The following is a 12886-nucleotide window of genomic DNA, read 5'->3' on the forward strand; positions in this document are numbered from 1 at the left end:
TTCTGGAAGATTCTTCAAATACCCGAGGTTTTCTTAATACGTGTACAGAGGAGTAAATAGGACCGTGAGTCTATTAAAATGTAATTCAAAGTAGCATATGATTGACTGATACCATGTATACTGTATCTTTCTTTTTCTGATTTAATAAAAAAAAATACATTTACATCTAAAGCATCTTTTAATTTTCAACTTTTAAAGCAGGGCCCTTGTACTCTGTGAGACAGCTTTATTGTCCACAGAATAACATCAGTCTTCTTCCTCCATCTTGTCCTCCCTCCCAGATGGTCCTAGATTTCCGTGTATATGGGCACTTGTGCACATAGAAACGGCTGCACATATATTTGCATAGATACACGGGCTCTTATATAAAAGTACTGCCTTAGCCCAGGCTGCCTAGGGCAGAGCCTGAGGCAGAGATTCTGGAGCCTGTGCTAAACCGGAGGAGGACTTCGGGTGGAGAGAGGAAGCGACCCGCAGGGCAGGGAGGGAGCTCCATGAGGATTGGCCTCAGCTGGAGTGGAGTTTCATCCTGATCCCCCAGGTGGCGCTGGAGCATGACTTGCACCTTCCACTTTGACCTTGAGCCAAGGGGAGCTGACCCTTGCACCCTTGTTGCTGAGTTCCCGCACACCCTGGGAAGTGGTGGGGCAGGCAAGGTGCTCCCACCGCGCTGGGAAGTGGGAAGCTAGAGGATGCATGCCTGGGCCATGTCCACTATAGATAGGCACACGATATGCAGATAATGTGTTTACACTGACGTAGGGAACACGTCCATACATATAAACATACTTTCCATACAGAAATGGAGAAACGTATGTACACATCCATACTCAACATATTACACACAAGAATAAATGCATGCACGCATTCAAATGCATACGCATACAAATAGATCCGGACATACACGCTCGCTTGTAAAAATCCATCACACGATGATCTGATGTAAACATTGAATACGGTCTTCTGACAAGTTTTCACATTAAGTAAATAAAACCATGGCTTTGGCAAAAGAAAAAAAAAGACATTTGGAAAAGGTGTTCAGGAAGACGATGGTATCCCTGAAAAACCAGATGTGGGGGGGCCCGTCGCAGCGGGGGTCTGCTAGCTCCCAGCTTGGATGGCCCAATGCTAGGTTTCAAATAAAGATCAGAGGCCCTTTCCTTAGCTTCTTCAGACCTGCTGCTCAAACCTGGAGATCAGTGTCTGTGGCTCACCCTGCTGAAAATGACTTCATGCCACTTCCGGTCTGAATGCTTAACTTGGCATGCATCAGGAAAAAAATCCTTTGGGGAAGCCCTTACTGGCAGGGTGACTTTCCTCCACCAACACCATCAGGGAGCATGGGCTGATTCAAGAAAACCAGGCAGCTGCTTATTCTTTTGTCCCCGAGCACCAGGGGGGGTCGCCTTGTGTGACCTTTGGTGAGCTCCGGGCAATACTAGTCCATTGAGAAAGGTGACAGTTTCATTTGCAAGTTTCACCTCACTGGGCACAGGGGCTTTTGGCCCTGATGAGAAACGCCTCCAGGCAGGACTGAGTCACTAAATGCAGAAGCAGCCTTCCCATCCCCCACCTCCCCGGAAAAAAATTTTTTTAAAAAATATTTTCAATGATGTTCTTTGCTGAGAACCTCTCTGCACAGCCAACACTTTCTGTAACGGTTCCATAGTGCCCTGGCCAAAAAAGAGAGCAAGCTTTTAATGAAATTGTTTGGGGTTGTCGTTGTTGCTGTTTTTAAAGGCAAGAAAACTTAAGCCAGAGCAGACTCAGACAATGACTTATCTGGGGGATTGGAAAGCTAGCTGTAGCCTCAGAACCACGATAAACCCCCATCTTCGAGTTTTGAAGGTCTGTTGTTTGTTTGATTTTGTTTTGTTTTTTTTAGCTGGGAGCTCATTCCCGATGCATTTACAGTCAATACTAATTTCCATGCCTCCCGCTGAACTCCTGTTAAAAAAAAAAAGAAAAGAAAAGAAAAGAAAGAGCAGAAACTCCCCCAAGTGAGCTCTGCAAAGCTCTTGAGTCTCAAAAGCCTTGAGGGACTGGAGTTCCTCCAAATATGGAGCCCAGGAAGGCCCCTTGGATGGCAAGGCTGAGTACACGGAAACACGAAGCAGGCCTTGCCGCTGAGAGGGAATTATGGCCTGCGGGAGGGGGCTGGGGGGCCTCGGTAAAAATTTGCAAACTCATTTATTCATTTATTTTTTATTTTTAGGTGCACAGGGAAGGGTGTCTTCTCCGGTGTCAAGAAGAAGTGGCCCTTCCAAGAATTGAGCTTTTGAGCTGAACCGGCCGCCCCTGGGGGGAGAAGCAAAAACAAAACAAAAACAAAACTCGGCTTCCCAGTTCCCTCGGATGGTGACTTTTGGACCGATATCCATAAAAGCATCCATTCAAAAGCGCGCTTGTACTCAGCAGCCCGTGAGGTCCCTCGCGAATTCATCGTCTAGGGAAGGGGAGGCATGCCTCCAGAAATGCCCAAAAGGAAGGGAAAAAGAGAGAGAAAGTTAAGTTCTTCGGCTTTTGTTGCATCCCCCTGCCCTTTAAGCAAATTATCTGGGATTTCGACACACACACACACACACACACACACACACACACACACACACACTTGAGCTGGACTGCCCTTATTTGTTTGCAAACGGTCCAGATGCAAGGGGGCCCCATTAAATGAGACTCCAAGAGCCTGGAATTTATGGCCTGTTAGTTCCTTCGCACAGTGCCTGCCCCCCAACCCCCCGCCCCCCCCCCCAGAAGGGAGCTCATTTCCACATCCCGGGCCTGACAAATGTCATTTCTTATGTCAAACACTCCCATGTGGATCTTAAACCCTAAATAAGAAAACCAACTAGCTTTCCTGCTGTAAAGAACATTTTGGAAAGGAAAATGATTTCGGGGATTGGCTCACCCAAGTTGCAGGACCAGGGCACGCGCTTTGCAGAATGGTAGGGAAGGTAAGGGCTGGTTTTAACCAGCCTCCCAAGCTCCCTTTGGAAGCCTTCTTAAAAGGCCATTGCACGGTGAGTAGAAATCAGGCTCCTCCGCAGTCTAGATCTTCCTCACTCCATCACTGAACGCACAGTGCCCCTGGCCCACTGGAAATTACCGGCTCCATTTGGGAGAAAAGAAATGACTTACTGAGCAGCAAATTCTGTAAATTTGTAATTCAGATCTTAGCGCAGGCCTGAAAGCCGGTTGGGATCCAGCCCTTTGCATAAATCGGTGTTCTGGAGAGCTTAACCCTTGCGGCTCTGTTTCCTCCCCCCCCCCCCCCCCAGAAAGCTGCTCATTTTAGCATCCCCCTCCCCTGGCCCTTTAATCGGCCAAAGCAGACATCGGGTGCGCATTTCACAGAAGCAAGGATAACTATAATATGCCTCACATTCTCGCCCTTAGCAGTTTATAGAACACTTTCTGAATATGTCGTCTAATTCAAAGCTGTGTACCTCTAACTGAACTTAATTGCCGCCTTTGTTGTATTTTATTATGAGGGCACAGGCACGCACGCACCTGTATGCCTTTTTTTTTTCTCTCTCTCTCTCCAAAGGAGCACTTCTTGACAAAATGGCCCCCAGCTGCATTTCTGGCAATGGTTGCCTTTGAAGGAGCTCATGGCTTAAGGGATTGACTCTTGTTCGAGGATGTTTTGTTGAAATCTGGCCACATGGGGGAGTTCTAGGACCTAGGGTGCTACTACCATCTCCAGCCAAGCCCTATTCCCTCGCTCCCTAACCTGGAGGTTGGGCCAAAAAAGCTCTTAAGAATGTGTTTGTTGATTGACTTCTAGAAAGCAGTCAAGTTTAATTAGGAGAACTAGAACAGGAGGGGCCAACCTGGGCAAGTCAACTGCCTTCCACGATTCCCAGTCGGCCAGACCGAGACAAAGTCGGTTGGTTGGTTCTTCCATTCTTATCAGCTTAGGCTTGGAAGAAGCTTAAGGAAGGACAGTGTGATTGTAAACTATTTAGGTTGGTGTCACGGCCAAGCATTGATTTACGTTCTCCTCACCAGCTCTTCATGCTCTATAACATAGCCTTACCTCTCACGTCGCTGCACCCAACCAGCGGGCAAGCGACTTAACGTTACTCTCAGTTTCCTCCTAAACAATGGGACAGTAATTGTGCCCATTTTGTGGAGCCAGTGGCTGGCGCATCATAAGCGCTTCGTAAAGGAGAGCTATTACGTCATAGGGAAACTTCAGCACCATAGCAGAAAACTCCTACTCCAATTGGCTAGTAAAAATCGTAATAACTATAGGGATATTTATCATGTCATTGAACAGATGTTATATCACAGCCTGGCTCTGATTCTCTGGACTCTGCCCTGCCATGTTCCACGGGCTGACTTCACCCTAAGACCAGTGCCAGTTGATGGCCACAGTTCCGGACAAGGGGATTATGGGATTACCATAATCAGTTTTGATTTATCCTTTTGGCAAAATCAATTATTTAGAGGCAACTACAATGATGCAATAAATAGCAAGGCAATTTTTGACATCAGTGTCTTTAAAGTTAGCAGTTCCTCAGACCAGCTGTGCCCTGACAATTCCGACCAATGGGTCACTTACATATATGAAGCCTCCCCCTCTCCAAAACAGGGCCATTAGACTGTGAGCTCATCAACGTCGGGGACTTTCTTGTCTGTGTCCCTCACTGCTCTGTCATGAATATTTAGCACAATGCCCGGACACAGTAGATGCTCAACAAATTTTGGCTGAATGGTTATATTAGTAGAAACTTTGTGGCCACATCCATAGGGAGGGGTCGCCTTATGCTCTAGTATGAGTTTATCTCAGCACCAAGTGGTCAGTCACTTTAATCAGACATCCACCCCCCCCACCCAGCTGCCTCGCCTAGTGGTTCTCAGGGTGTGGTCAATCAGCATTGGCATCACCTGAGAATTAATTAGATATGAGAATTCTCAAGCCCGACTCCAGACCCACTAGATCAAAAACTCAAGGTGGAGCCCAATAATGTGTGTTTCAGCAAACCCTCCAGGCAGTTCTGAGGCAGACAATTCGCGAAAGGCACTGGTCTAGGTAGAGCTATCACTCCCCTGATGATCCGTTGAAGAAGACCAGCCCTGAAGATGCATAGCTAACACTGGACTTAGTACAAGCCAGCCATTGTGCGCCACATAAATTACCTTGCTTACTACCCATTTTACAGATGAGGAAATTAAGGTTCAGAGAAGAGAAGCAATGTTGTTCAAGGGCACATATGTTAGAGCCAAGGTTGAAACCCAACCTAAGCTCTTACTGGCATGTTTTCTTGCCTGTGGGAAAGTCGGGCAGGCAAGAGGATGATCATAATATAACCTATGATAAGTGAATGTAGGGTGTCGTGGAACTCAGAGGAAGGCACTGCTACAAGACTACAGGGGATGGAGGTTGGCCATTAGAGGTGGTGACAGTTGAGCTAACTCATAAAGAATGATGAAGAGTTGGCCAAAGTTCCCAGCAGAATAGGAAGTGCCAAAGCCCAGGGTCTACCGAGAGAATGGCAAGTTGTTCAGCATGGTCAGAGGGAGGCTATGGGGAGGACAGATAAGATGGTGGAGGCTGGAGAGGAGGCGCAGACCAGATCATCAAGGACATGAAGTAAGGAGCCCACAGTAAAAAGTTCGAACTTCTCCTGAGAAGTAGGAAAAAAAAAAAAAAAAAGATCTGAGCTGAAGGGTGGCAGAGTCCCATCTGTATTTCAGTTGCAGGTAAGATCTAACATAAACTCAATTCAATTAATACTCATTGAGTGAGCTGAACTATCTAGTAGGTAATACAAAGTATAATCATTTTCTTCTTAAGCCTCTTTTAAAAGTATAAGAAATACCCACTCAGATAAAACCTCTAACTGGCACTGGTCCCTACGAGAATGTTTAAATGCCCATTTCCAAGTGTCATAAATGTAGGTCTGGAATCTGGCCCCTGATCCACCCAGACGATCCACACCTATGACCCAAGGCTGGGAGATCGTGAGCAAGATATTTCACATAGAAAGCCTTAATTTGTTCCTCTGCAGAATGGGAATAATAACAGAACTTAATTCAGAGAGTTGCTGAGAAGAGTAAACGAGACAATGCGTTTATAGCTTGTAAGGATAGCGCCCGGCAAGTAGTGATGCTGAGGACACAGACATCTGCCTGCGGTAGAACACATGACTTCACTTTCATGGGCTCAAGGGCCACCCAGTCTTTAGGATTAAACTGTGTGCCAGGCCCTCTCCATTCTGGCAACCAGTCAGCTGACTGGCTCATCCAAGAAAAAAGGAAAGAAGGAAGAGAGAAGAAAAAGAAAATGTTGATTTTCCTTGATGTCCATCTCATTCTAAAGTTTCCGGGGAGTAGACTCGAGTATGCCTTTGGTTTTCCTCGGTTCTATCTTATAATATTAACCAGTTTGGGGACTCCTGGGTGGCTCAGTCTGTTGGGCGACTGCCTTCAGCTCAGGTCATGATCCTGGGGTCCTGGGATCAAGTCCCACATCGGACTCCTTGCTCAGCGGGAGCCTGCTTCTCCCCCTGCCTGCCGCTCCCCCTGCTTGTGTGCTCCCCCTCTCTCTGACAAATAAATAAATAAAATCTTTAAAATATATATATATTAACCAGTTGGCCACGGTAGCGGATGCTGTGGATGCCCCATTTCATTTCTCTTCAGCTCACTTCAGAGGTCACATACAGCACCGAGAACTCCCACCTCAAAGATCCCCCCACTATTGGCTTTTCTTCTCAATGGCTTTCTCTAGGGGCTGTGGGGACTCATTCAGCCCACCTGTAGGGCGTTCTGGAAATGCCTAAAATTTTACGCCCTTAGGGACAACCTTCAACCAATGAGGAGACGGCAGAGAAATATCTCAGCCCCCCCACCCCTCAGAGGGACGATTTCGAGGTGTCTTCTACATGCTCCCACACGGTCCCCGGCACGACTGAATCCTAGCTGTCCGCAGTAGTGACATTCTCCTGAACACACTCTCCCTCCTTTGTGCTTCCTGGGATCACGTCCCAAACAAACTACCTGCATCCAAGTTCTCGTCTCAGGGCCTGTGTCTACGGCACAGACATCTGTATCTCACTTAGGGTCCTTGTGCCAAGTAGTTTAATAGAGGGGAATTCATAGGTGCTGGATGAGGTAAAAAAAAAAAAAAAAAGCAAGCACACGACGAGGAGACCACCCAAGAGACTGGACACGGAAGGAAACTGCACCACCACCGGGGCCAGACAGACAAGAAGAGGTCATGTTACCAGAGCCAGGGGAGGTGGACAAGTGGAGCACCACATGGGGCTGAGGGAGGCTGCCCGGGGGGGTAGCTGGGGTCCAGAGGGGGCCTGGGGTCCCCAGGGGGGAAGCACTACTTCTCTGCGGATGGGAGAGTATAGGAAAAATAGCTTGGTGGCAGCGCCCCCCGCTGTCTGAACCTAACCGGAAGCCAGTCGGCAATGGAACCTGGGAAATGAAATTTGAAAGGGGAACGCAAAAAACCAACGGGCAAATAAATGCCCAGCACGGCCTAAAGCCCGGCTTAGAGAGAAAACTAACATCAGAAAGCAACGTTGTCGGAGCCCCAAGCCAACCCTGGAATTAGACAAGTGAACATGTAGCTGATGGTCCCAGCGACATCAAGTCACCTAACTTCCTCAACGTCACTGTGGTGTCCATACGATGGAGGATGACAAGGGAATCGACCACGCGGCGTTGCGAGGTGGGTCTAACGATCTATTCCACACAAAGCAGTGAGCACTGGGCCTGGCACACGAGGGCCTACAACATGCTCGTGCTCAACGGAACATTTTGAGATTCAGCGGCTCCTTGAGTACCTGGCAGCCCATTAAAGTTCCTGCTCAGACTTGTTTCTTCCCCGCTTTACCACTCAAAGGCTCGACTTCAATGCCTAGAATCTGCCTCGAGTCTCTATTTCATTGCCTTAACAAAACAAAACAAAACAAAACTTTCCACTTTCACTGAAGTTGTGCCAGAACTGAGGGAGCCATCGCTCTCTCCTCCCCTCCCAGCCCTCTCCCCGCAACCCCCACACCCCCTCCCTATCTGTGCTGGCCAGTTGTTCACAAGGAGCTTAGCAGTTTTGAGGATATAAAAACAGGAAATTATGCACCAGTCCTGACTAAGGCTAAAAACTTATGTGCAAACCCTTCCTCACCCAGATTTCTTCAGCTCTCCAAAACGAGGGCCTTGAAAAATCGGGTCCCTGGCCAAGATCTTTGGATTTGCTTAATCATTTCCTCTGCAAATGTATAACCTCTTTAGCCATGAAGAAGAAATGGTGAGAAAGAGGGAGGTGGGAGTTGGAATATTTAAAATCAACCACAAGACAGGACAGGAAATTCTGGAGGGGGTAAGGGGGCGGGAATGTTTCTTTAATCCCTCCGTGCCACAGCAGACTAAGACAGCAAGTTGGGGGAAGTGAACTTTCTAGGAGATTCTTTTACTGTTGACTCTGACCCAGAGTGAGATGTCATAGGCCTCTTCATTCAGGGATGAATAGAGAACATGAGAGCAGAGAAAACTCTGAGATGCATCCCCCGTGACCCTTTATTTGACTCAGGCAACAAAGATTTGCTGAGCGCCTGTTCTGCCCTGTGCTGTGTAGAAAGGACTAAGATGGGCTCCCAAACAGGCAAAATAACATCCCATGTGCTCAACGCCCACTGAATGCTAACATACCTATTGGAGGCTGCCTACCAGAGAATTTGAAATGGGTGACCCCCGAAGTTGTTCTGTTGTTAAAATCTCTGGAACGATAATATAAGTGGCTTCCTTGGGCTTCCTTCTTGCTCTTGGAACTTTCCCCAGCAAATCAGAGCTGTGTACTTTATTAATCCGTAAGGTAAAAGTCATTGTCTTTAGCAGTGATTTTTATCCGAAATGGAAGACCAACCCATTAACGTTAATCCAGGAAACAGAATGGGATGGGATGAAATGGAATGGCACAGAGTAGAACGGAATGGGAAAGAATAAGATAGGAGAGGAGAGGAGAGGAGAGAGTATTTCATGATGTATTATGGGTAATATGGATAATATTGATTAGCGAAAGGTTAGTTTTTATTATGAATATGTGCATATAGATTCATGATGTGTTTCTTACTATGGTTTATAATCAGGAGAGTTTAGAAGTCTCTGGTCTTTAGTGTAGTTTAGCGGTTAAAAGCCCATGAGCTCTGGAGTCTGCTGGCATGGGTTCAGATCTTAGTAGTGTACTAGCTGCCTGAGATTAGACATGTCAATTAAACTCTCTAAATCTCAATTACTTCAGGGAAGTACAACATAATAAAGAAAAATATAAAACGCAATATTGGATATTATACTCACTCGGGCTCCAGGGCCATTTATTTTCAGAAAGTGCCATTCTGTCCCCTATAAATGGCCTTTGCTCCCAGACTCCTGCTAATCTTCTGGGGTCCACTCCTTTTAAGTAGAATTACTCCTTCTCTATTAACTTCTCTCTCCCTCTGATCACCTCTCATTCCCTCAACCTCCAGCTGCTATCTTTAGCATTATCTGGGGAAGGCCATCCATAGCCATTTAATATGTAAAATTTCTTTTTGGAAAAATGTCCAGATAGTTAGTTGCAGACCATCTCACCTACTAGAACAACTACAAAAGCTAGACCAAAAAAAAAGGTACGAAGGCATCCAAAAACAGAGACGCAATGGTCCACTTCAATGGAAAACAACAAGGAGACTGGCAGTTGACTTTTCAGCAGAACTGATGGAAGCCGAAAGATAAAACCCTTTAAAAAAAATTAAGAGCTGAAAGAAAATAACCAGCAACCTATAATCCTACACCTAGTAAAAATATCCATCAAAATTTAAGATGAAATGAACATATTTTCAGACAAAAACTGAGTGAATACATGACCAGCAGACTTTACCTAAAAGAAAGATAAAGGAAAGTCCTTTAGGAAAAAAGAAGATAATCTCAGAAGGAAAACTAAAATTTTAGGAAAGGATGAAGAGCAGCAACAGAAGAAATGTGTTGGCACATCTAAATGAATACCGACTGCATTAAAAGATAATAATCATGTCTTGCCAGGTTTAAAATATAACTGGAATTTATATTTACAGTAGGAAAAGGGAATTAAACAGGATCCCAAGTTTCTCGCATTGCCAGAGAAGTGTTAAAAGCAGGAATTTTATTAAACTACAATAAGACAAAGATCATCCCTGTGATCTGCAAGATAACAACAAAAGAAAATATACAAGTAACAAGCTAATAGAGAGGAGAATGACCTTAAAAAGATGTCATCAATGTAAAAGCTCATAATAAAGAAAATGGAACTCACAACAGATGGAACGGAATGAAACAGCTAGTAATGCATTAGTATTATGTTAGTAATGTGTTAATAATTACATTAAATATAAATGGACTAAATGCTCACATGAAAAGAGATTGTCATACTAAATGAAAAAACAAAACAAAACAAAACCCAACTATTTTTTGCTTGCAAGAGATAATCTTTAAATATGAGCATACAGACAGGATGAAAATAAAAGATGGGAAAAGATACTGTATGCATACAGTAATCAAAAGAGAGTTGACTAGTTACTCTACTATCAGATGAAGTTGATTTTAAGGTGAGAGCAGTATAATAAAGAAAGTGAATTTTATAATGAAAAGGGTCAGTGCCATTGAAAGATAGAACAATTCTAAGTCTAGAGACACTTGCTAATACAGCTTTGATGTGTATAAGGCAGAAACCACCAGATCTAAAAGGAGAAAAAGAGAAATTCACAATCATAGTGGTGGGCTTTGACATTCTTCTATCAGTAACTAACGAACAAGCCAACAACAATAAATCAGTCGGAATAGAAAAATTTTGACCAATACTATTTAACACACTTAACTGACAGTTACAGAACAAAGCAATGATGACTACAGAATATATATTCTTTTTCAAGTGTACATGGAACATTTACCCAAGTGGACATGTGCTGGCCTGTAGAGTAGGTCTCAAATTTAGAAGGTGGGTGGCAGGGGCAGGGTTTGCTGCTGGACTGGATGTGAGGATGACAAGAGAGGAGTCAAGGTTGATGATGAAGAACCCAGTGCTCTAAAGTCCAGAGTGACTGATTCATGCTGCATAGTTAGCATTTTGGAAAGATAAGGGTGTGTGTGTGTGCGTGTGTGTGTGTGCATGTGTGTGTTTAACAGTCATAACATAGTCAGGAGTATTTACATGAGTGAGTCAACCTGGGAGTCAACCTGTATTCAACTGAACATGAAGGAATTATTCAAACTTGGTTTCTGGAATATTCCCAGGGTGAAGTTATTTCCTGTTTTTATCACTGTCTTCTCAGTTTAAGTGTTTGCTTCTCTTAAGAACTGGGCTGGCATCATCTGTTTCAGTTTGGAATGTCAGACATACAGAAAAAACTCCATAAAAATCCCACAAGGTTGACAGACACTTCTGAGAAATGAAGTGGACAGCCCAATTCCTGGCCTCTCTTATCAGAGATGGATTGGTTTATGCATCTGCTGATTGAGTATCATCTGTGAGTCTGGCTCTGGGAAAAAGATAAACAAGAAAAGCAGAGAACACTTCGGTATAGGTGAGGAGGCATTCTCTCCAAAAGCCAAGTATCAAGGATATACTTTGGGAAATCCCACACATAATTGCATTATGTACCCTTGTGTGATGTATTTGAAGTAGTAATTAAGAACATTCTGGAACTCAGTTCTCCTTCCAATTAGCTTCAAGACATTGGACCGGATATGAAACATTGTGTCTCAATTTCTTTACTGTAAAGTGGGAGTGATGTTACTGATAATACCATCATTATAGAGGTAAAACAGACACTATTCACAGCCTGCTCAGAGCAGTGCTTGGGATTAAGCTCACAAAATTAGCATTTGCAACTTCGTCATTCTGCTGTTTCAAATAGTCCTTTCCTTTTTTGAAATTATGAAATCACAGCATTTAAAAAAAAATGTTAGGAGAGAATAATAGTGAAAGAGTCCGTCATAATCCCATCTCCCTGACTCAATCATGGTAGCTTCAAATATTTTTTATATTGATTATGTCATTTTTTTTTCAAAGATTTTTATTTATTTATTTGACAGACAGAGATCACAAGTAGGCAGAGAGGCAGGCAGAGAGAGAGGAGGAAGCAGGCTCCCTGGCAGGCGGAGAGCCCGATGTGGGGCTCCATCCCAGGACCCCGAGATCACGACCTGAGCCGAAGGCAGAGGCTTTAAACCCACGGAGCCACCCAGGCGCCCTGATTATGTCATCGTTTTGAAAGTGTCTGGCTTACAGCAGATGCTCAATATTGCATACTGATTGTCTGACCGTCCAAGTCAAAGCCAACTATTCTGTTTTATGCTTTGCATACCTAATTTAGTACATAAGATGATGACTGTAATTATATCATATACATTCTTTTAGGTTTTTTCATAAGCTGGACAATTGCAATCTTTATGGCTCCTGGAGCTCTCATCCCCTCGATGGGCAAGTGCTGGATAAGCCACTTCTCTTTCGCTGTCCTGTTTGGAGAATTACTGCAGACCACACTCTTCAAACATCACCCCAGTGAACAGCTCTCTATATAGCATTTTGCCTTTTTTGGTAAAAATTTCTTCAGAGAATCTCAGAATACCGAGTTGAACATTCCAAACTCACCCTTTAAGTGAACTAAGAAAGGAGCCCCCAAAGATGAAACCAAAATGGGATTCCTTCCATAAGATTCGGTGGTAATAAAATGAGTTCCTTGAGATGATGAAATCTTGTGGTGACCCTGTTACCATTTTGAAGCATCACTTTTCACCCTTTCCAAAAAAAAAAAAAAAAGATACAAAACCCACAACTCTGCCAGCACATCAATAGAAGATATGACTATTTGGATGTTTTTTGTCAAATGATAGTAACAAACTCACCCTT

This window comes from Martes martes (genome assembly GCF_963455335.1).
Source record: "Martes martes genome assembly, chromosome: 9".
NCBI lineage: Eukaryota > Metazoa > Chordata > Mammalia > Carnivora > Mustelidae > Martes > Martes martes.